The sequence below is a fragment of the Myotis lucifugus genome, unplaced genomic scaffold (genome assembly GCF_000147115.1).
Source record: "Myotis lucifugus unplaced genomic scaffold, Myoluc2.0 scaffold_19, whole genome shotgun sequence".
Classification (NCBI taxonomy): Eukaryota; Metazoa; Chordata; class Mammalia; order Chiroptera; family Vespertilionidae; genus Myotis; species Myotis lucifugus.
In genome coordinates this window covers 2,288,109-2,313,889 of record NW_005871067.1, presented here as the reverse complement: position 1 = coordinate 2,313,889, position 25,781 = coordinate 2,288,109, and the positions used below count along the sequence as shown (strand labels likewise).

The 25,781-nt window shown below is 41.0% G+C and overlaps 1 protein-coding gene across 1 annotated transcript in view; it reads right to left on the bottom strand.

Moving 5' to 3' along the window:
- The window catches only part of FRY (FRY microtubule binding protein), a 572,796-nt gene extending 547,325 nt beyond the window's left edge, over positions 1-25,471 (bottom strand). The window contains exon 1 of the mRNA XM_023751126.1: positions 25,371-25,471. The gene's annotated coding sequence lies outside the window, so the exon portion shown is untranslated. The remainder of the gene's footprint in view (positions 1-25,370) is intronic.
- Positions 25,472-25,781: the final 310 nt, after the last annotated feature.

Below are 25,781 nucleotides of genomic sequence, written 5' to 3'. Positions count from 1 at the left end.
GGCATCCAAATTAGAAAAGAAGTACAACTGTCCCTGTTTGCAGATGACATGATGTTATATACAGAAAACCCTAATGACTCTACAAAAAAAATCATTTAAAATAAAAAGATTTAGTAAAGTTATGGGATACAAAAATCATTTACATTTCTATATACTTGCAATTAACTACCTAAGAAGGAAATTGGGGAAACAACCCAATTTAAAATAGCAACAAAAAGAATAAAATACTCAGGAATAACTTGAAAACTACAAAAAATTGATGAAACAAATAGAAAAACATCCCATGTTCATGGATTGGGAGACTTAATAATGTTAAATGCCCATACTATATCCAAAGTTATTTACAGATTTAATACAGCTCCTATCAAAATCCCAATGGTATTTTTTACAGAAGTAGAAAAACTTTCTATAATCCCATGGAACAACAAAAGACAGAATAGCCAAATCCATCTTGAGAAAGAAGAACAAAGCTGAAAGCATCACACTTCCTGATTTCAAAATATATTGCAGAGCTACAGTAACCAAAACAGCATGGTATTAACATAAAGACAGACATATAGACCAATGGAACAGAATAAAGAGCCCAGAAATAAATCCATGCATATATGGTTGAACGATATTTAACAAGAGTGTCAAGGATTCACAATGGGAAAAGAATAATTACTTCACCTAATGGTGTTGGAAAAACTGGTTATCCACATGCAAAAGAGATGAATTGGGTCCTTATTTTACATCAGACATAAAAATCAACTCAAAATGAATTAAAGACTTAAAATGTAAGACCTGAAACTATAAAATGCCTAGAGAAATACATACAGAAAGAGCTTCATGACACAGGTCTTGACAATGATTTCATGGATATCACACCAAAAGCACACATAACAAGAACAGAAGTAAAAAAACAGGACTCAGCCCTAGCCGGTTTGGCTCAGTGGATAGAGCGTTAGCCTGCAGACTCAAGGGTCCCAGGTTCGATTCCGGTCAAGGGCATGTACCTTGGTTGCGGGCACATCCCCAGTAGGGAGTGTGCAGGAGGCAGCTAATCGATGTTTCTCTCTCATCGATGTTTCTAACTCTCTATCCCTCTCCCTTCCTCTCTGTAAAAAATCAATAAAATATATTTTTGAAAAAAAAACAGGACTCAGCAAACTACAACGCTTCTTCACAACAAAGGAAATAAGCAACAGAGAAAAAAAGCAACCCATAGAATGGGAAAAAATATGTGCAATCCATACATCTGTTAAGGGGATCATCTCCAAAATATATAGGAATTCCTACAATTTTAAAATTTGCTAAAGACTTAAATAGACATTTATTCAAAGAAGACATACAAATGAACAACATGTGCATGAAAAAAATGTCCAGTATCACTATATTTGCAGGGAAATGCAAATCAAAAACTCAATGAGGCATCCCTTCAGACCTGTCAGAGTGGCTATTATAAACACACACACACACACACACACACACACACACACACACACACACACACACACAAAAACAAGTGTTGACAAGAATGTGGAAAAATTGAAACTCTTGTGCTTTGTCAGTGGAAATGTAAAATGGTACAACTGCTATTAAAAACAGTATGGAGGTTTCTCAAAATATTAAAAATAAAACTACCATTGTATAGATGTACCACAGTTTTTTAATCCACTCATCTGCTGATGGGCACTTAGGCTGTTTCCAAATCTTAGCTATTGTAAATTGTGCTGCTATGTAATACTTTAAACAATAAAGAATTAAACACACACGCGCGCGCGCACGCGTACACACACACAAAAACAAAACAAAAAAAAAACTACCATATGTTCCAGCAATCCAATTTCTGGGTATTTATCCAAAAGAATTGAAAGCAGGATCTTAAAGAGATATTAGCACTCCCATGTTCATTGCAGCATTATGCACAATAGACAAATGTGAAAACAACCTCCATCCAGAGATGAATAGATTAAGAAAATGTGGTACATACAATGTAATACTATTCATCTTTAACAAAGAAGAAAACTCTGTAATACGTGACAACATTGATGAACCTTGAAGACATTATGCTAAGTGAAATAAACTAATTACAGAAGGACAAATACTGCAAGATTCCACTTATATGAGCAATCTAAAAAGTCAAATTTATAGAACCAGAGAGTGGAATAGTGGTTGCCAGTGATTGAGGAAGATGACATTGAGAGTTACTTATCATCTGGCATTAAGTTTCAGTTAAGAAAGATAAATAAGTTCTAGAGATCTTTTGTACATTGTACCTATAGTCAACAATACAGTATTGTATACTTAAAATTTGTTAAAAGGGTACCTCTCATGTAAAGTGCTCTTATAACAATTTTTTTTAAAAGCTTTAATCAACAATTTTTTTTCTGGTAAGGATGACATGCAAATGAGCATTTCTTTCTCCCTTCCCCACACCATGCTTGGAGACTTATAGACCAAATCCTTTGCTTTTCATGTAGTATTTTGTAAAGGTTATTCAACTTAATCTCAGATAAAGTACAGCTTCTTGGCTGATGCCAAACAGCCTTTTCTAATTTACCACAGGGTCAAGTATACCATTTAGGTTGGTTCAGGGATGTTTACTCTAGGGTCATGCACTGCAGCCATTAAAACCACAATCAGTATTAAGAGGTTCCAAGCTCTGGTCCTGTCTCATTTTAGTATGTATCTAACTCACCAGGGAAGCTTGACCTTCCTTATGACTAACAAAATCAGCCCTACTTAAGTCCATTTCCAATTGATTGGTTCTCTAGGAACAGGAAAACAACTTTGAACCTCACACAACCAAGTGCTTAATTTTATGTAGTTTAGTTTGTTCATTAATTGTTTCTCACATGTTCGTGTCCTTTCTTCAATGACCTGAAGCTATTCAAAGACTAGAGTTTTCTTGTGCAATTTTTCTTGTATCACCTCCTGCCCCACCTTAGGCAATGGCACCCCCCTGACACCTATGGTTTGAACCAGCTGAATTCTGGGCCTCCTTGGTGTGCACTAGTGCTAGTGGAGAGAAGAGAGGAGGCTGGGATGGGAGCAGCTGCTGAGAGTGGCCCTTGAGGTCCAGGAAATGACACTCTTCTAGAATTACATATCAGGGTCAAAGTTGTCTTTGATCCATTGTAAAGCCTTAGAAAGAAGTTGTCTGGAATACTACAATGTCAAGTTCCTTCTCCAGGCCACAGTACACTTGTGGGAAAGTAATAAAGATTATTTGAAAGAGATTGCAAGGCTATTGTCCTTTTAAATTATTTCTAGTAAATGGTATGTTATTTTGCAACAGTTAATTTCTAAATACCTTAGGATTGGATGTAGGTCTAAACAGAAAGCCAGCTTTACAGCACTGTAAGACCTGGTAACCCTTATGCTGGTGTTCTGAGAGACATCCTCACACACAGGAAATCACATGGGGATCTTCCTTTCAGACGTCTAGGGTAGAAGTATTTACCTGTCCTATGGGCTGAAAAGTTACTATATAAACATTACAGGAAAGCCTTTCCTGGGCCTTATGTCCCAAAACATGATTAACTGATATAAAAATAGAATATACCCCAAATGGTAAATTGTGAATCATTTTCTGACACTCATATTTAAATAAAATTCCTTTACTGACCAAAAGGACAATAAAGCAAACAAATATAGCACATGAGGGGTTGAAGGAAATGATTCTGACATTTTTCCTAGTGCCTGGATTTGACTATTATAGTTCTAATTACAGAGCCATCCATGGCCAGGGCTATTTCAGGCTGAGATGCAAAGTTAGTGAGAAGAGATTATTTCCTGGGTAGAGTCATATCATTTCCTAAAGTATCATTAATCATTCTTTATTTTTAAAAATTATTATTTTAAAAAATATTGTTGAGAGTATTACAGATCCCCCCCCCCCCGCATTTTCCCCTTTCCCCCTTTCCCCTCACCACCCAGTTCCTGCCCTGCCCTACCCCAGGCCTTCACCACCCTATTGTCTGTGTTCATAGGCAATGCATTTATACGTATAAATTCTTTGGTTAATCTCTTCCCACCACACTCTCTTCTCTCTTCCCTCTGAGATTTGTCTGTCTGTTCTGTTTCCATGCCTCTAATTTTTTTTTGTTCATCAGTTTATTGTACTCATTAGATTCCACATGTAAGTGAGATCATGTGATATTTGCCTTTCTCTGACTAGCTTATTTCACTTAGCATAATCAAAATTATGAATGCCTTTTAGTTTAGTGACAGGAGTTTCCAGGTAATCAAATTAGAAATGCAGAAAAAGCCCATGTGGATACACCAACCTGGTCTAGCTGATTAGCACATTTGCCTGAGGTAATTTTCAGAATCAATAGTCTGCTACCTAAACACACATACACCCCCCCTCCTCCCCAAAAATCATTCCCTGGGACTCATCACCATCTCACAGCAAATCTCAAGACATTACAATCTAAAGTCACATATGATGAAATTATCAACCCCCCATCAGCAGAGCAGATAAAGTGAACTGAGGTCCCCAAAGTGCCTTTCCATGACCAACAAGAATCACACCAGAGGAGTCACATCACTTGTTCTTGTTCTGATCCATAGAATTTTTGTTTCATCTAAATGGCTTACTTACTGTGATTAGCCAGGTTCCCGTCTGGGCCAGTTAATTTGTGAGGAGGCTCAAATGTTCACACTTAAAGCCTCATGATTTTACATTCAGCCCCCAAAGGGCAGAGAGCTTCCCCATAGAAGCTGTGGCTTGGGTCCACATAATCAGTCAGCTTCTCCCATATTAGAGAGATTTCCAGATATTTAAATAAACTTTTCTAGATGTGGGAGTAGTATGAAGAAGATGAGCTTTTCCTCCAGGCTGTCTGAAATGTTGAAATCTATGTTGTGGCTTTCAACTTTTTCTGAATGACATTTGTTTAAAAAATAATCCAACCCTACAGTAAAAATGCCTAAAAACATTCAAACACATGGAGGCTAAATAGCATGTTATTAAACAATGAATGGGCTACCAACGAGATCAAGAAAGAAATCAAAAGCTTCCTGAAAACAAATAAAGATGAACACATAACAACCCAAAATCTCCGGGACACAGCAAAAGCAGTCCTGAGAGGGAAGTTCATAGCACTACAGGCATACCTCAACAAGAAAAATCAACAATCAAGTATTTAACCTTACAACTTAAAGAACTAGAAAGAAAACAACAAGAAAAGCCCAGAGTAAGTAGAAGGAAGGAAATACTAAAGATTAGAACAGAAATAAATGACATAGAGACAAAATAAAAAAATTTTAAAAAATCAATGAAACCAAAAGCTGGTTCTTTGATAGGATAAACAAAATCGATGAACCTTTAACCAAAACTCATGAAGAAACAAAGAGAGAAGACCCAAAAAATAAAATCAAAAAATGAAAGTGGAGAAGTAACCACTGACACCACAGAAATACAAAGGATTGTAAGGAAATACTATGAACAATTATATGCCAACAAGCTGGACAATGTGGATGAAATGGACAAATTCCTAGAAAAATACAATCTCCCAAAACTGAATCAGGAAGAATCAGAAAACCTGAATAGGCCAATAACAACTGATTAATAGTTAATATCCAAAATATATAAGGAACTCATACAACTTAAAAAAATGAAGACAAATTAAAAAATGGACAAAGGATCTAAATAGACACTTCTCCAAAGTGGACATACAGATGGCTAACAGATATATGAAAAAATGCTCAAAGTCATTGATCATCAGAGAGATGCAAATTAAAATGACAATGAGGTATCACCTCACACCTGTCAGAATGGCTACCATCAACAAATGACAAATGCTAGCGAGGATGTGGAGAAAAGGGAACCCTAGTACACTTCTGGTGGGAATGCAGACTGGTGCAGCCATTATGGAAAACAGTATGGAGTTTCCTCAAAAAATTAAAAATGGAACTGCCATTTGACCCAGTGATCCCACTTCTAGGAATATATCCTAAGCCAAAATACCAATCAGAAAGAATGTATGCACCCCTATGTTCATAGCAGCACAATTTACAATAGCTAAGATCTGGAAACAGCCCAAGTGCCCATCAGCAGATGAGTGGATAAAAAAGCTGTGAGACATTTACACCATGGAATACTGTGCAGCAGTAAAAACTAAGGATCTCTTACCCTTTGAGACAGCATGGAGGGACCTGGAGAGTATCATGCTAAGTGAAATAAGTCAGTCAGAGAAAGACAATTATCACATAATCTCACTCATATGTAGAATCTAAGTAACAAAATAAACTGATGAACAAAGTGGACCCAGAGACATGGAAGCATGGAACAGAGTGTGGAATCTCAGCAGGAAGGCAGGGGAGGGTGGGTGAGTAGGAGGTAATCAACCAAAGACCTTGTATGCCTATAAGCATGGCCCATGGACACAGACAATGGGGCGGTGAGGGCCTGGGGCGGGAGGTGGGGGTGGGCTCAAGGGGGTCAATGGGGGAGAAATGGGGACATATGTAATACTTTCAACAATAAAAAATTATAAGGAAACATTCCAAACCAAAGCATTTTTAAAGCATTCATGATAGTTCAGAGACCTTTTTAAACTATTTAGGCTAACGCTCCATGGTTTCCACTGTCCGTATTTCATCACCATTCCAGGCTAAGACCAAAGTGCTCAAATAAGACAGAGCTAAATTAGTTCTGAGGTTCTGACTTTATTTTTATAACAAGAGCCTTCTACATCTTAGGCATAGCTCCAGCTTACCCCTCACAACACACCTATGAGGCATACATTCTTTTTTTTTAAATATATTTTATTGATTTTTACAGAGAGGAAGGGAGAGAGAGATAGAGAGTCAGAAACATCGATGAGAGAGAAACATCGACCAGCTGCCTCCTGCACATCCCCTACTGGGGATGTGCCCGCAACCCAGGTACATGCCCTTGACCGGAATCGAACCGGGGGCCTTTCAGTCCGCAGGCCGACGCTCTATCCACTGAGCCAAACCGGTTTCGGCAGGCATACATTCTAATCTCCATTTTACAGAGGCGAAAGCTAAGCACCTGTAAACAATAATAGGAATGGAGCCACTTAAAAATTGAGCAGGAGCTGACTTCGCAGAGGAACTGCTTTGCATGTCTTATGCCTCAAACCTTAGAATATTAAAACAGGGCAAAATAATCTTTGGACTGGGCCTCAGCAACCTTGTTTCCAAAAAAACTGTTTGCAGAGACAACAAGAAATCAGTTATTATGACCACTGGACTAATGACTATTGAACTGGAAATGTAGAACTAACATTACTGTTAGTTTATCTTGCACTGAAATGCCTTTCTTCTATTGGTGTAATTGTCCCCCTTCCCTTTCTCCTACTGGAAACATTATTTGAGCTTCTTTCTGAACTAGCATGTCCCAAATAGCTATTCTTTGAACTCAAATAAATACTTTTTGCCTCTCACTTTGAAAGGTGTTTTTAGTTTTAGGTTAACACACCTACCACATGCCAGGTCCTAGTCCAGTGATGGCGAACCTATGACACGTGTGTCAGAGGTGACACGTGAACTCATTTTTTTGGTTGATTTTTCTTTGTTAAATGGCATTTAAATATATAAAATAAATATCAAAAATATAAATCTTTGTTTTACTATGGTTGCAAATATCAAAAAATGTCTATATGTGACACGGCACCAGAGTTAAGTTAGGGTTTTTCAAAATGCTGACACGCCGAGCTCAAAAGGTTCGCCATCACTGTCCTAGTCTGAGTTATGAGTTATCATGCATTAGAGCAAGGGCCGAGTTGTCTGGCCCAGATTATAACACCTAAAATATGGTTCTGTTTAGCAGTATGATTTCCTACCTCTTCATTGCTGCTTTCTACACCTCATAAATCCACGTGCCAATGTTTAGAGAATGGTGGGCTATCAGGAACAAATCTAGATTTGTCTACAGTGCTATATCCAGATTGCTCAAAATCCTTCAAAGTCAGCCCCACATCTAATGTTTGTGCTGGTGACCACTGTCTGGAGGGTTTGCCTCTCCTCACCCACTGGACAGAGATTTCAAACAATAAACCCCTGGGCAGGTTCACTGTGAAATGAGGGAAGGGTGCAGAAGTATTGTTTTGGTAAACAGCAGGGAAAGTGAACTTAGAAACTACTGAATGAGTATACATTTTTCTGTTGTAATAAAACAGACTGATAGTTTAATAGGAAAACAAGAATTTCGTTCCAGAGACAAACCTAAAATGTAAAGGAATCATGTATAACTATCCTGTGAACATCCTTAGTAGAGAAAAACAACTAAATATATCTCGTTCAGAATAGGTTGGAGACCTGAATTTTCAAGTTTACACTTGAAGAGTAATCAGTTTTATTGATCAACAGCCATATCTCTAAGTTACTGGCATTTGTGGATAAAAAAGACCAGAATCGCACTAGCCTGGTTGGCTCAGTGGATAGAGCATCAGCCTGCGGACTGAAGGGTCCCTGGATGGATTCCAGTCAAGGGCACATGCATGGATTGCAGGCTCGATCCCCAGTAGGGGGCGTGCAGGAGGCAGCCGATCAATGATCCTCTCTCATCATTGATGTTTCTATCTCTCTCTCCCTCTTCCTTCCTCTCTGAAATCAATAAAAATATATTTAAGGGGAAAAAAAGACTAGAATCAACTCTAGTCTGGAACTGAAAAGGAAATAGAAATTAAATGTGTTCTAGGACAAAAGGAGGAGCTGCTGTCATAACCAGACTTTTCTATATAACTGAGATATGTTTTCATTTAATTAAATAGGATCTAATTATGCTATTTACAGCCACTGCCACCACAACTGTGTGGAAGTTTTAAGTAAGCAAAGTGTAGATGTTTAATTTCTTACAGGCTAAAATGTATCCATTTCTAATGTTAAAAAAGCATTAATAAATAAATAAATATTGGAAGAAGTGTAATAAAATACAGAGGTACTGTCTTCATTTCATGAAAAAAATTAACTGAAAATAAATAAAAATAATTTTTATTTAAGCATGTACTAAGAAATATTATGTTTGTAGGGATATATGTATATAGAAACTAAATCATCAAACCACTTAGTGTGTGGCCAGTACCTTATATCTTGGAGACATGCAACTATAAATATATTTAAATCTGTCTGTAATGAATGAAAAGTCACATGTATATGCATAGTGATATGAGCTGTTCAAAACTCTTACTTATTTTCCTTTAGGTCCTTATTTGCATTATTTTACAATTTGTGTCATTTACAATACACTATATTTATATATATAAAAGCCTAAGTGACCGGCCGACCAGCCAACCAGCCAGCCGCTAGCTATGATGCGCACTGACCACCATGGGGCAGATGCTCAATGTAGGAGCGGAAACGACAGGCATTGAAACATGGAACAGACTGATGAATCTCAGAGGGAAAGGGGGAGGAGGGAGAACGGGAAGAGGTTAACCAAAGATCTTATATGCATACTAGAGGCTTGATGCACAGATTCATGCACCGATGGGGTCCCTCGGCCTGGCCTGCGGGGATCTGGCCAAAACCAGCAGTCCACCATCCCCTGAGAGGTCCCAGATTGCAAGAGGGCGCAGGCCAGGCCTAGGGACCCACCCGCCGGTGCACAAATTCATGCACTGGGCCTCTAGTATAATATAAATTAAGCCAACATTTTTGGTCAAGGTACAATTAGTAGACTGACTTCAAGTGAAGCTGGATAAGGGACTTTGTACTGACAGTTTCTAAAGAGGTCAAAAGTTAAAAATTATAGGGTATGTTTTAGAATGGTGCCAATCTATATAAAAGCCCAGTGACCTTTACGGCGGAAAGACCAGAACGGCCAGTTGCTATGATGCGCACTGACCACCAGGGGTAGGATGCTCAACGCAGGAGCTGCCCCCTGGTGGTCAGTGCGCTCCCACAGTGGGAGCACCGCTCAGCCAGAAGCCAGGCTCATGGCTGGCGAGAGCAGCAGTGGTGGTGGGAGCCTCTCCTGTCTCCACAGCAGCGCTAGGGAGCAGCAAGCCAAACAGTAAGGAGCGAGCAGGTGGGCAGTTAGGAGCGAGCAGGCAGGCTGTAAGGAATGAGCAGGCGGGCGGTTAAGAGCAAGCAGACGGGCGGTTAAGAGCAAGCAGGCAGGCAGTTAGGAGCAAGGGGTCCCAGATTGCGAGAGGGTGCAGGCCGGGTTGAGGGACCCCCCCATGCATAAATTTCATGCATCAGGCCTCTAGTGTCATTATAATAAACTACAAGTTAGTATTTAACCTAAACTTATACTGAGAATAATTAAAACCAATAAGCCTCATTGCCCTGAATTACATGTGTTCAATCCTAATTCACTATTTTTAAAAGAACACCATTTTTAAAGTGTTCTTTATAAAGAGAAGAGCCATCTTATAAAGCCATCTTTCTTTATAAGAAAGGTGCAGGGTCATCCAGGTAACTGACAGGTATGGAAAGTAACCATGACAATCTATGGAGGAAAAGTTTCATAAAAAATGAGAGTGAATAAGGAAGCACAGACATATGGGCAATTTAGCTGAATGGACAAATGGTTCCATATTCATAGGTTACAGCCCCAGAAGGTACAACCCCATGTTCACACAGCTGGCACAGCCATCCAAAAAAGAGAAAGTTTACTTCAGCACTTGTTTCAGAAGACAGAAGAAAGAATCTTTACTGTAGAAAAGGACCCTCAACAAAGTGAAAATTAAAATTATTCTGACAAAACATTGTTGGGAACCCCTCCTCCATAATGGTAGATACCATAAATGAGGGCTTTGGTTGGCACTTGTGAAAATCTTAGTGGATAGGACTTGCCAGAAGCCCTCCATACAGTATACTAAGCTACTGCTCATGCCAAGAGAGTGCTCTGTCTGTAAACAGAGGGTTCTGCTTGGCACTTAAGCATGATGGCTTAGGATCAACAATGGGATAGTTATATTAACACTAGAGGCCCGGTGCACGAGATTTGTGTACTTGGGGGGAGGTCCCTCAGCCCAGCCTGGGCCCTCTCACAGTCCAGGAGCCCTTGGGGGATGGGCCTAATCCGTAAGTCAGACATCCTTAGTGCTGTCTGGCTTCTGGCGGAGTGGCGCTCCCCTTGTGGGAGCGCACTGACCACCAGGGGGAAGCTCCTGCATTGAGCATCTGCCCCCTGGTGGTCAGTGCATGTCATAGTGACCGGTTGTTCTGCCGTTCGGCTGATTTGCATAATACCTTTCTATACTAATAGAAGAGTAATATGCTAATTAGACTGGATAGACCAGACGTCTTCCAGGCGTCCTTCAAGACGTCCTTCCGGACAAAGCCACAGTGGTGGGGGCCGAGGCAGAGGTGGTTAGGGGTGATCAGGCCAGCAGGGGAGAGCAGTTAGGGGTGATTAGGCAGGCAGGAAGAGTGGTTAGGGGCGATCAGGCAGGCAGGCAGAGTGGTTAGGGGTGATCAGGCAGGCAGGCAGGAAAGTGAGTGGTTAGGAACCAGAGGCCCTGGATTGCAAGAGGGATGTCCGACTGCCAGTTTAGGCCCGATCACTGGGATCGGGTCTAAATCAGCAGTCAGACATCCTCCAAGGAGTCCCAGATTGGAGAGGGTGCAGGCCGGGCTGAGGGACCCAACCCCCCTCTGTGCACAAATTTCATGCACTGGGCCTCTAGCTTATTATATAGGACTAGTGGCCCGGTACACGAAATTCGTGCATGGGGGGGGGGTTCCCTTAGCCCAGCCTGCACCCTCTCCAATTGGGGACGCTTTGGGGGATGTCCGACTGCCAGTTTAGGCCCCTAACTGCCTCTGCCTGCCCGATCGTCCCTAACTGCCCTCCCCTGCCAACCTGATCTCGCTCCCAACTGCCCTCCCCTGCCAGCCTGATCTTGCCCCCAACTGCTCTCCCCTGCTGGCCTGATCGCCCCTAACTGTCTCTGCCTGCCTGATTGCCCCTAACTGCCCTCCCCTGCCAGCCTGATCTCACCCCCAACTGCCCTCCCCTGCCAGCCTGATCTTGCCCCCAACTGCCCTCCCCTGCCAGCCTGACCTCACCCCCAACTGCCCTCCCATCCTGGCCTGAATGCCCGTAACGGCCTCTGCCTTAGCCCCCACCACCATGGCTTTGTCTGGAATGAAATCGGACGTCCGGAAGATGGCCAGTTGACCTGGTCTAATTAGCATATTACCCTTTCAGTAGTATAGATAGATTACATAGGATAGGATTGCTTAAATGGGGGGGAAAGCCTTTTTCAACAGGAGGAGATGCTCTTGGCAGACAAAAGTACATAATCCCTATATCTGGACTGATAGCCAGCCATATGCACTATACTGACAAACTGGTCATTAAAAAATCGAACCACTTTCTTACACCTTACACCAAACAGCTGTTGCCCTTAAAACCCCTCTTCAGCCCCCACCTTAGGTTCTGCCTTTGCAATTAACCCAGATTAGGTTCTGATTGGTCAGTTTCTATGCCAGTCAGCGTCAAAAACTCCGCCTCCTAGGTAGCTATTGGCTCCTCGTACTTCACCCAGATTTGGTTCTGACTGGTCGGTTTCTATGCCAGTCAGCATCTCCAGGCCTATCAACGGGCCTGATCAGAGAGGCGGGGCTGATCAGCAGCCCCAGCAGAGGCCAAAGAGAAAGAGATGTGCAGCTGCTGCCCAGGCCCGGAGAAAAAGAAAGAGGCAAGTGCTGATCAACAGCTGCCACGGAGGCTACGGATCAGACCCTGCTTCTCTCTCCCAGCCTCTCTCTGGGCCTTATCTGCAGCCCCCTTGGCAGTCAGTGCTGGGTTGGGGAGCCCACAGTGGCGGCAGTTAGTGCTGGGTCACCACGGCAACCCAGCACTGACTTCCGTTTGGTCAAGCCTTTGGTCATTTTGGATGTTATGGACCCTTGCTCTTTATATATATAGATAATGAACTCACAGAAATAGAAACTAAAGAAACACCCCATTTACCATGTAACAAAAAACTAAGTTACCTAGGAATAAACTTAACTAAGGAGGTAAAAGACCTGTACTCAGAAAACTACAGGATGTTAACCCTGCTTCTCTCTCCAGGCATCTCTCCGGGCCTGATCCGCAGCCCCCTTGGCAGTTAATGCTGGGTTGCCACACCCGCAGCAGTGGCAGTCTGTGCTGGGTCGCCATGGCAACCCAACACTGATTGCAGGACTGACTTCCAGTTGGTCGAGTCTTCAGTCATTTTGGACATTATGGACCTTGGGTTTTTATATATTAGGGTCTATCAATCATCTCTTTCTTCTACTTTGGTTGGTTAATCCTCAATGAAGATCTTTCAGTAAAGCATATCCTCTTATTTAATGGTGTTCAAGTAAAATGGAGACCACCTTGCAAAGTTCTTCAAATAAGCAAATTCATCCACAAATGTCCAGAAACTTTACTCAAGTTCACAGATTAAAAACTAATGAGCAGACTGGATAGTTCAGAAGATTAAGAGAAAGGTATTTAACCAGTCAGTGCAAAATGAAAGTGACTTAGAATCTCCCTTTTAAAATAAGGTCGAACCTTCTCTACAATACTGTTAATGAAACTGATATTAAGATATTAACAGAAAACTTCCAAAAATAAAAATTTCATATATTTATTTATTTTTTCTGTATGTATATTTGGGCAATTCATCACAAACACTGACACCATAAAGAATAGTCCTTAAGCTCTCAAAACCTAATTGCATATAAAACAAGCCTTGATTATGACTTGATTTCATTTTGATTGGTATTAGTTCAGACCAGTCATTTTTAAAAGGAGGTTCTGATAAATTTATATGTCATTAAATACCCAATCTTTCCACAGGCCAATATCAATACTCTTGAGCTTATACCCTCAGTGGAAAACAAAATGACTATAATCAATTCTTACCACAGATTTGAACTGGTCCAAAAGATCACACATTTTTGAACTGGTCATTCTCTATGTACCCAGCATCCTCCGGCAGCTATCTGACCACCTTGGGAGTGGATGGTATCACCCTTCACACACTCAGTCTCCCCAGAGCAGCCTACACCCAACCGTCTGATTTATTGGATTTGCTGGGTACTCAGGGAAGTAAGGGTTTGTGTTTAAAAGCTCCCCTTCCCGAGTAGCTGAGGTTGGAGGTTTAGAACACCTCACACTTTGTCTCTTTGGGGATAGCTTGAATAAAACTTAGAATAGCAAAGAAGAGGCTATTCTAAACTGAGGAGGAAAACTGGAACTGAGGTTCTCAAACACTTTTTGGCCATGGGTTCCTTTAAGAAATTAATCAAAGCTATAGACTCCCTTCCAAAACTAAAGAAAAGAATACATACATTTGCCCGTGTTTCACACGAATTTCAAGTGAGAGATCTTATCCAGGATACAAGTGCAATCAACAGTGCCACAGCCTTTTTCCCATGTCCCTTGTGACCTCTGAACTGTGTTTCTTATTTTCTAATCTTGTTTCTAAGCTGGTGTTGGTTCCCTGGGTGGGTGGCCCTGGGCCCTGTGGAAGACAGAGGAGGTGGGAGGAGGGCGTAGGTCCCGGGCTCCTCCTCTGTTTGCCTCCTGATCAGCAGTCCTCACACTTGGTCAGTTGTGGCAGAGAGCTCAGCAGCTGTGCCAGCTCTGATTGTCTTCTTCTAAATGGGAGTAATTCACATATAATTTCTTTTCAACACTTCCAGTATTTCTTTCAGATGCTAAGGACATGATCCAACAAGAAATCAAGTTCCACGGTTTCAGTAAAAATACAATTCAAAATACATACTATACTGTGTGTCCAATGGACATTTCTGATAAATACCTCAACTGTTTAACAAATACTGAGGAGAAACTAAAAGCACCCCAAAGGCACCAGCCTGTAAGTGCTGCCAAAGTAAGTGTCTGGAAGGCTTTTAAAGAGATTGATAGCTTATTCAAACAGGTCAGAGTGGTCCCCCAAGGATTGAGTCCCTCCTACTGCTGAGGAGTGAGCCACTTACACAGCAAAGATGGGGACAAGCTTAGGACTAAATGCTCTGAAAGGCCTTTGTCAAATTGCCCTTCTCAGCATCTCTGACATCACCAGAGGGCAACCAGCTGTTAGTATGTCCTAACAGCCAGAGCAACTATGACTTCCTTTAAGAAAACAAAATCTTCTATTTCAATTGGGGGGAGACCACTCTATAAATTACATGATTTTCTAACTACTATGCTGTACATATGAAACTAATACAGAATAGTATTGAGTATAAACTATAATTGAAAAACAAAAAAATAACATACCAAATACCCAGACAAATTAAAAAAAGAAATTAAGTTTAAAAAGCCCACTTATAATGTATTAGGAATACCTTTAACAACAACAACAACAAAAAAATCTTTTAAATATGGAGTACTGTTTTAGGGAAGCTTAACAGCTGTGATAGCTGCTGATAACACTATATTCCTTTTATTTTTCTGGTACAACATGGGTTTTTGTTGTTGTTTTTGTTTGTTTGTTTAAATATAGTTTTATTGATTTCAGAGAGAAAGGGAAAAGGAGAGAGATAGAAACATCAATGATGAGAGAGAATCATCGATCAGCTGCCTCCAGCATGTCCCACACTGGGGATCGAGCCTGCAACTGGGCACGTGCCCTGACCAGGAATCGAACTGTGACCTCCTAGTTCATAGGTCGACACTCAACCACTGAGCTGCGCTGGCCAGGTAAAACATCATATTCTTAAAGTTTGTTCTTTCAGCTACATCATATTTCCTCTCTGAGGAGACAAAGATGTCAGGGGAATAGAAGGCATTGTACAACAGGAAAGAGAGTGGAACCAAGAAATGGCAATGCAGAAAGAAGACTTTGAGTTGGGGAAAAGGAATGAAGAGGGATACTGCTGCCCATGTGGCCACGGAGCAAAGGACACTGGCAGCACACAGGGGGCTGGTGATGTCCAGGCTCAGTATTCCTTGGAAGAGAAGGTAAAAGAACAAAACTATTTGAGGCTAGAGAACAATGACTCTGACTCATTTCTTAAACTGTATAATAGTGTGCATTATATATTTATATGCAAATACACACATAAATATACATTATACACGTGTGTATATATATATTATTTTTTGTAGGAGGGTGGAGCTATGATGGCAGATTGAGAAAAGAGGAAATCAAGATAAGTGCAAAAAGAAAAAAAAGAAATAACAATTAGTTGGAACTTGTTAGAAGAGCTTTGATGGGCTTTGGGAGAATTGAGGTAACAAAAAGCAATTTATATGTTCCTAGGTAAAATATCTAGATAAAGAACCAAGAAAGCATAGTAAGTGTCTGTTTGTACTGGTATAAAACCTATTCTTCATACTCCTCTCAGTAAAATCACTGGAGGTTTCAGGGACTGATACTCAAAATGCAGGATCATAAAGACAGGCTAGGTCTATTCATCTCTCTGGCAACCAAATTCTGGCTACGTAGTGGCTCATTAGATTCTGAATTGGGGAAATACAAGGAGAAGCTCAAATCAGTCTATTTGTGAGCAGCTCTAGTTGAAGATGGAGGGGGAGGTGATTTAAACTATCATGAATTTTGGTTCTTGGCTGTGGGTTTCAATTCTCTCGTATCTCAGCTCCCAGGGGAAGCAATGTTTAAGAGCCAGCTGCAGAAATAAAAATGATATGATGGGGAGAATGGCAGCATTCTGAATGGCAGCTTTTGGCTGGCAGATGGCCTTGGTTTTAAGAGGCCAGTTGGCAGGGTTGTGTCTCCTGACAGTCATCTATCAGAAGATGCAAAGTGGAAAAAGCTCCTGTGCACTTCCACATCAGAACCACCAGGATGGCTCTGAGATGCACAGATCATGAAATAGTGACAGGTTCATGATAATAAGAACCAAGAAGATAAAACTAAGGTAGAGAAGCTGTCTAATGTGCTATTAATGTCGGTAAGTGTCCAAACTGAACTCTGTTGTTGAATTTGTTTCTACTGTCTGGAAAAACATCTAAGTAAAAGAAAATCCCAATGAAGAATTCTGTCTCAAGTACTTTCTGAATAAAAGCCCTACAATTATCTTCTTTAGTGCTGGTTCAGGACTGTTATCGTTATTTTCGTTTTACTTGTAACAAATGAAAAAGAAGTGGACATAGGATTTCCACTTTCCAAATCACTTTAGACTTTTGCTAAAGCACAAACCATACCATTAAGTGCTGTTATTATTGTGTATGTTTTATACTCTGGGCTGATCACACAATGGTCTAACATTTGTATTCCAATGCCCAAAATATCTGCTCATGTCCCTCAACCCTATGGAGTAGAATCCGAGTACTCATGTGACACAGTCCATATTCATATCAACACCTTACATATTTTAGATAAGTTTTCATTGGCCATCTCCTTTCTCATTCTGTCATTTTTGTCTTTTATAATTGTTTTATTTTTATTTCATTAATTAAATAAGTTTCAGTTTTCTATATTCCGTCTTTTTTTTTTATAAGATGACATAAATACTCAGAAAAATCTTCACTGCTTTCAGACCTGGAATAAATACATTACTTTGCTTGGTTTCCCTCCCTCTCTCCCTTCCTTCTTTTTTTATTAAGACTACAGTTTCAGAGCAGTTGAAGGGAAGGAGGAGAGATTGCCCATACATCTCCTGCACCCACACATGCATAGCTCCTAAATATCAACATTCCCCACCACAGCGGTACAGTTGTTACAGTTGATGAACCTACACTGACATGTCATCATCGCCCAAAGTCCATAGTTTACATTAGGGCTCACTCTTGGTGTTGTATATCTGAGTTTGGACAAATGTATAGTGATATGTAACCATCATTCTAGTATTTCTTTTTATTCTCCAACATTGAACACCATGGCTTATCTGAAATTTAATACAATATTTGGTTATAACCAAAATATAAGTTATTCTTTTTTTTACTGTTTTTCTTCACACTGTTATTCTATTGTTTTAGCAAGCTGCATTAAGTAATTGATCCTTTCTTCAAGGTTGCACTACTTATTTGTATGTTTAAATTAAGTTCATTAAATAATCTAAATCAAAATCTGGAATTTATATACTATTATTTTTAATACAATACCATAAAATTTTAATAATGGTCATTTGTAATAGATTTTTAAAAAATTTCTTAAGGCAAGTTTATCTTCATGACTTTATTTGTTAAAATTTCAGTTTTGATTTCTTGCTTCATTCAAGGTGATTTAACTATCAAATTATAAAGTATTTTGTGAGGACTTTTATTCATAATTAATAAGAATCTTTGAACCAGCCAAAACCGGTTTGGCTCAGTGGATAGAGCGTCGGCCTGCGGACTGAAAGGTCCCAGGTTCGATTCCGGTCAAGGGCATGTACCTGGGTTGCGGGCACATCCCCAGTGGGAGATGTGCAGGAGGCAGCTGATCGATGTTTCTCTCTCATCGATGTTTCTAACTCTCTATCTCTCTCCCTTCCTCTCTGTAAAAAATCAATAAAATATATTTTAAAAAAAAAGAATCTTTGAACCAAGAAAGGTGGGAACTAAGAAAGGTGGGAATTCCAGTCAAATTATATTTTTAATTCAGCAGATAGTTATTAAGCTCTTACAATTTGCCAGCACCTTTCTAAGCTCTAGGGCTTAAAATGTAAGCAAGGGTATGCCTCTTTCCACTCTACTCCCAAAAGAGTAAAATTCAAATTCATAAAGGTTAAAGCTCAAATAGAATGAAAATACTGAGAACAGCTCCAGGAGGGCTGTCCCTTAACCCTCTCCCTATAATTATGGGGTCTTATAAGGGCTCCAGGAAGCAAAGGACTCATGAATGTTTCTGATGCTGAAAAATACCGGAAACCACTTATGTAGATGTAATGTCCATTACATATTTTGAAAAATTCAGATATTTTCACATATTATTTCATTTGACGGAATACACCAATTTTTACATAGGCCTAATTCGTGTACAGAATCCGAGGTTAAAAGGTCCCTATATTCATAGCAGTACAAATACAATAACTAAGATCTGGAAACAGCCCAAGTGCCCATCAGTAGATGAGTGGATAAAAAAGCTGTGGTGCATTTACACCATGGAATACTATGCAGCAGTAAAAAAGAAGGACCTCTTACCCTTTGAGACAGCATGGAGGGACCTGGAGAGTATTATGCTAAGTGAAATAAGCCAGTCAGAGAAAGAAAAGTATCACATTATCTCACTTATATGTGGAATTTAATGATCAAAATAAACTGATAAACAAAACAAATCCAGAAATATAGAAGCATGGAACAGACTGTTGAATCTAAGGCGGGGATGGGTAGGTGGATAGGTGGGAAGAGATCAACCAAAGAACTGGTATGCATATATGCATAACCCATGGACACAGACAATAGGGTGTTGAAGGCCTGGGGTTGGGACTGAGGGCAGGCTAGAATGGATCAATAGGAGGAAAAGGGGGACATTATGTAATAGTCTCAACAATAAAGATTAAAAAAAAAAAAAGGCCACAGAAGCCTGGATTGTAAAACATATATTAGGTTAAGAGATATGTTTCACTTAACATATCCTAACCACCCAAGGACTGTCATGACAAATATGAACTCTAGGTCAGCAACATAAGCTAGGCAGAAATGCTTTCATTGGCAAGTTTAGGCTAATATTGCTGCTCTAATTAGAGTTATGATGTCAGTTTCAAAACACAATGGGTGAGCAGCTGTGCTCTAGTGAAAGCATTCCTACAATTTCCATCAACATAAATAAGCTCCTACACAATGCAAAGGAGATGTGTGCAAAGTCAGAGTGGAAGGAATGGTAAGCAAAGGGCAATCTCAGAATTTTCACTGTGAAGGAGTTACCTTCTTAGATTATTATTATTTTTTATTGTCTAAAGTTTTACATATGTCTCCTTTTGACCCCTCCCCCAGCCATTCCCACCCCTGGCAAGCCCTCACTGATTGACCCCTCCCCCAGCCATTCCCACCCCTGGCAAGCCCTCACCGTCCCAGTGTCTGTGTCCATTGGTTATGCTAATATGCATGCATACAAGTCCTTGGGTTGCTCTCTAACCCCCACCTTCTTAGATTATTAGATTGACCTCCTGCTTATGTTTTCATTATTATTAATGTGCATGGTCAAAATTCTAAGGAAAAGTCATTAGACTTTAAAGATGTCATCATCATTACCCAACCACATAAGGAAAATTTACAAGGCAACATTTTATTTCATTTACTTCGTTGTGAGTCCTAACACTTCTAGCATCATGCACTCCTGCCACTCATCATTAAAAATAATGTCCTGAGTCTCACCTCATGTTCATCCCACTCATCACCACCCTCCATCAGCATCCTTAAAGTGGATATCTGTTAGTACAGGTACATTTAAAACATATTTTGCCTAAACTTGTCACCAGCACACTCCCTGTTAAATGCTTTCATATAACTCTGTCCAGTACCATTTCTTTATGTGTATGTATATCATCCCATCACCTGATCAATACTGACATGAAGTTAAGAAAAGTATGTTTCATGCGATTTAGAGTAACTCATATTTAGAAGTCTACTCCTGAGCACAACAAATGCCACACACAATTCACTTGCAACTCCCATTTTACTCTGAGAAACAACCTTTTAAAAAGTTGCCTTTGACTTTCATGTTCCCTGACTTTTGTTGATATTCCAAATCCAGTGAATAAGTAATTACCCCAAAGATATAATTACCTTGTAGATTTCAAAATTCTACAGCTAACAATGTATTTGCTTAAGGGCTTATTTATGTTTTTAAAGACTTCAGTGTTTTGCCTCCTTTTCACCCTGGGTGGTTCATCTTTCATCCGTAGAGAGTGCAGTTTCTTATCTTTTCTTCTTCTGAAGATGAACAGTGAACACCTGACTGTTCCAGCAAAGCCTGACTGTGAGCATTGGCTGGACCATCTGGCACCATGACTCATTTAATTACTGGTTACTGGATGAGTACCATGTGTCAGACCCTGACTGAGGCGTTTCTGCACAATTGGCTGAATACTCCATGTGTACATGGGCCTAATTCATTAGGTGACTATTTAACAAATTCCCATGTTACCATATCTTTTATCTTCTGTATTCTGATGTTTTGACATCTTGGGGTTTTGATGACTCTAGGGACTACTCTTCACAGGGTGAGCAAATTCCTAGAGATAAACATCTTCCCTTCCAGTATGCCTTTCCTATGCAAACCAACCAATACTGAGTCCAAACTCCCAATCACCTCCTTAACTGGCTTTCATACTCAAGGCCACTCTCCCCCTAACCTAAACACCTCAGGGCCAGGTACAAAACATCTAGGAACTTCCCTGTGTCCCAGAGCCCTCTGAAATTATTCCAAATAGCCAATCCTAAACCTGTTTACTTTGCTTCCTGTTCTTTCCAGTGGAAACCACAATAAAGTCTCTTGTCCACATTTCCTTATTCCCTCTGACTCCACTGCTTCCCTGGTTCCCATGGAATGTGAGTATAATAAATTTCTTCCTTTATGACAGTAACATCTATATCTATCTGCATATCTTACCATACCTGACTAAAACAAATCACCCCACATAATCATAGAACTAGCAACTAAGATTATCCTGTTTTTCTTTCATTCTATCCTGTTTAGAAAAAAAACAAGATTTAAACTTTTCTTTTTCTCATTTGTCTGATCCATGTTAACAATACTTAATAAAAGTAAGTATATGTAAGTTCCTTTAGAGTATAAACCCAAAGATTTAATTGATCATTATTTTCTCCTATGTGAACAAGCCATCATCTCTTATCTATCTGCCAAATCCCTTCACAGCACCCACTACCCTGCCATACTACTTCACCCATACCCAGGGAGTCAGGAACAACCCTCTGCCCACATCATTCATCATCCCCCTGAGCCAGCAAACTACATGAATCTTAGAAACCCATCAGTGACCTCTGTTATAAATGGGTTTCACAGGTTCTATTATCTCACTGGACTGGAATCTGGGTGTGTCACTGTAGGTCCAACTAATTATGTTCATAGGCTGTGGGGTACTTTGGCCAATGCTAACTTGCTTCAATCCTCAGAACTGCTTTAGAGCTCACTGCTGTTACACTCCCTGCCATTCCTTTTGCCGGCATCCTTATCAGGCTTGCTGTCCTTGTCCTAGAAATGGACTTTGTTTGACCAGGGAGCAATAAAGAAGCAGAGGCAATGACAGATGAAAATCTGAATTGCCCATCAAAATTTTCTCTATCTTTTTAACCTGTTTCTTTGTCAAATGTCAAAATATAAAAGATAGGCTTTGGGGAGGTTAAAAAGTGGACTACAAGGCAAGGCCTTTAAGTAGATATATATGTTCTTGGAGGTGTACATCCAGACAAGGTTACCAGCACTGAGTTTCTGTTTCAAAGGAACCTACTGAAGCAAAGGGTTAATTCTGGTATGTATCAAATATACAGACCACTGTTAAAGTGCCATGTCATAACTGGCAGTATATTTTCTTTCTTTTTGTATAAAATAAAAATAATGCTATGTCTTACAACTGATGGTATTAAAGATTTGATGATACATGGAAATAAAGACGATTTGCTAGTTCATTTAGAAGTTTTATAAATAGAAGAGAATACATAATGGAAGTTTGTTGATATGGGACAGTTTTAAGTTAACGAGCTATTTGCATGAACCCAACTTTATTTAGGCAAACTGTGCAATATCAATAATTTGATAGAGTTTTGTAAGTCACTAGTCATTTTAAAGACATGTACTTCACTCTATCCCAACCATGTTTCTAATACATTTTTTATCCTGGTGTAAGAATGTGACAATGAGCATACCTCATACTCTACTTTCCCAGCTTTAATTAGTGCTGCTCCAGTGCAGGGGAGTTTAGAGATGTTGGAGGAGAGATACTGGGGCTGTCTTCTAAACTGAAACCCAAATACTGTTATGGGGATTGAGTGAAATAATTAGACAGGAGAGTCCACTTAAAATCCCAAAGCACGCATACAGGACTTTGATATTCTTAGCACTAGAGTAGCATGAGTAAAATGCCACCCACAGGGATATGTTTCCAAGCATTATATGGTCACAGCTCAAAAAATGCATTTATTCCTTTTAGGCTTATTACTGCCAACCATTTTGGAACCAGAGAGAGTTGAAAACTATACCAAGGATGAGAACACACACACACACCCTTAGGGAAGGGAAATATTAAAACAACAGCTGTAGATTATAGTAACAGACACAATTATTTTTAGGCACAGCTTCAAAACTTACTGTATCATAACTGTGAAATCAGTTTTGTGTTGTTTTTTTTAATATTGTTCAGTCAACTGACAACTACCTAAGTGTAAAAGCAAGTAATCAAATCAGAAATAGGTGTGTGGTCACATACATCACAAGACAACATGTGAAAGGGTTTGTATATGGTGAGCACATCTCTTCGACAGTGTTGACAACAGGCTACAGTATATATCGGCAGGGCCCTAAGTTAGTTTCCTTTTTGGTCAGCAGAGGACAGTCCAGGGATTTCCTAGACTAGTACCACCTTCTCCAGTAACTTTGTTTTAGTCTTTCCTTTTATGTAGGCTGGCCGCTGTCAGGAATTCTCTGACAGCTGTACAGGAGGACAAGTACACCAGTGTGAACAGTGAAGGGGATGTGTTGCTGCCAACTGGGGGTGTACATAGATGTGCAGATCCAAAATAGACTTGATGACTGTGAAGGTAGAGACTGCTCTATGTTTGCTAGTGAGGGAAAAACTCTGTTACCTGTCTTTGGAATAAATTTATCTGAAAGGGCAAGGAGCCTATGTCTGGAGCTGTCCATCTGATTTACATGCTGAGGACTGAGGATGGAGGAGAGTCTGGGAGTCCCTTGGTGAGATGTCACCCCTTGGTGAATAAAACACCTGCTGGGCACAGGCATACAGTGATGGGTTTCCAGAAAGAGAAGATGTTCTATAAACGGGTCTGGTCGAGGCCAGTAGGCAGTCTATGTTGCCATATTTGGATTTCCTACTATAACACATACTAGTCTCTCTCAAGAGGGGCTGGGAGACAGCATACAGTACATACAAGTTCAAATCCCAACTTTGTCACTTACTTGTCGTATAATCTTGGGAAAATTACATAAACTCTTTAAACTCTAAAACAGAAAAATAATACCTCATCAGAGATTGTAAGAATTAAAGTAATAATACATGTAAAACACCTAGTAGTATATCTGGCACATAGAATGTGCTCAATATAGGAACACTGTTCTGTCACTACTGACTAAGGAAGTTTCCTTCTATTTATGATGTAAATGTTCTTACAGATATGTTACCTGGTGTGGGGATAAACCATATGGACCACAAAAACATGCTGATGTCCTTGGCAAAGGACACAACAGGGCACAAAAGGTCTCCAGGGCACAGAAGTTGGTATTATGAATGAAATAGTCTTACAGTATGACTATGTCTTGGTAAGAAATAAAGTAACTGTGAGAATCCACATGTGATCAGAATAGTATCAGAATGATTAGAATTAGTAAGCAACATATATTTGTAGAGACCTGCTAATTTCAAGTCCATGCAATACCCACTTTACTACCTCTACCTGATCTACTTCTTGTGTAAAACTCATTTCTGGCTCGAATTATTTCTCTGCATTAGAGAAAGTTTGTAAAGCAAGTGATTCCCCACGTATAACCCATCTAGTTTTGAAGGATGAACTTTCTCCTGCCTTCAAGTGGATACACATGCTCTGCATTCTTTGTTTCCACCTGTTTACCCTGAGAGCTGGGCCACAACTTCCCCCTCCTTTTCCTGTGCTCCACAGCAGCCAGCGCTCAGGGAAAGCCTGTTGCAAGCACGTGGCAATAAGAAAATATTCAAGACATGACAAAAGTAATCACTGGCACCTTGGACATTCTAGTGATTGGGAGCTTTAATTAGAAGGTAAGGTAGATAGACACATTTTTTAAGCTCTGAGAGTACAGACCTTGGTAGAGCCCATTCTAGGAGGAGAGAACATGGGGACATTGACTACCTGATGCACTACTTTCAAGCAAAAGTCATAGTTGTTCCCAAGGGGGGTCCTACAGATGAATTTCCTGAAGAACAGCTTGTGTCAGGAATGCTGCTCTGATCAGAAAGCGGCATGGGTTCCTGCATGCCCGCATTCAGGGCACAGGCACCCCCGGCAGGCAGGGGAGCTGCCTCTATTAAAGGCGCGGGCCTTGGGGACGCCAGTCTGGCTCCTGGAGTCTCAGCATCAAACTTTCTCCTGGAACAAAAGCTCTTTCAAACCACTTGGAGGCAGAGGCGGATGGAGGATGGGGATGCCACGAGCTGCCGGCCAAAGACAGCACCTCCCCCTGGGCTCCCTCCCTCTTCCTCACTGGGACCGCCGCCGGGCAGCGTAGCCCCGCCCAGGCCCCGCCCTCCCCCACCCGCTCCCCGTAGCCAGCCCATCCCTGGCTCAAGAGCCCAGCGCCTCAGGGAGCCTTGACCTGGGCGCTGCGGTGCCCCGGCGCAGGGGCGAACGGGGCTACTACCTTAGGAAGAGGCCGGGGCTCCTGCGCTCGAGGAGTGCCGCAGCATCGCCGGGACGCCGCCGCCGCCGCTGCCTGAGCCTCTTGTGCTCCCCACGCTGCACTCAGCTGGCTGCGCCCGGGATCGGCTGCCCGGCAACCTCCACTGTCAAGTGTAGCCCCGCCTCTTCTGCGCCGGGATTGGCTGTCGGCGTCGTTGTCCCGCCCCGCGCCGCGCCCTCCAGCTCCCCTGCGCGCGCCGCCTAGGAGGGTCCCCTGCTGGGTGGCGCTTCCTGTGGGCGTAGCGCTGAGCCTTGGTTCCCGAGCTCTGCAGGGACCCTCTCCTGGGCCCAAAGGAAAGACTAGGAGAGGGGAAGAAACAGAGAACACAGCTTCTCTAGGGGAGAGCAGCTGCGGCATTCTGCCCTGGAATCT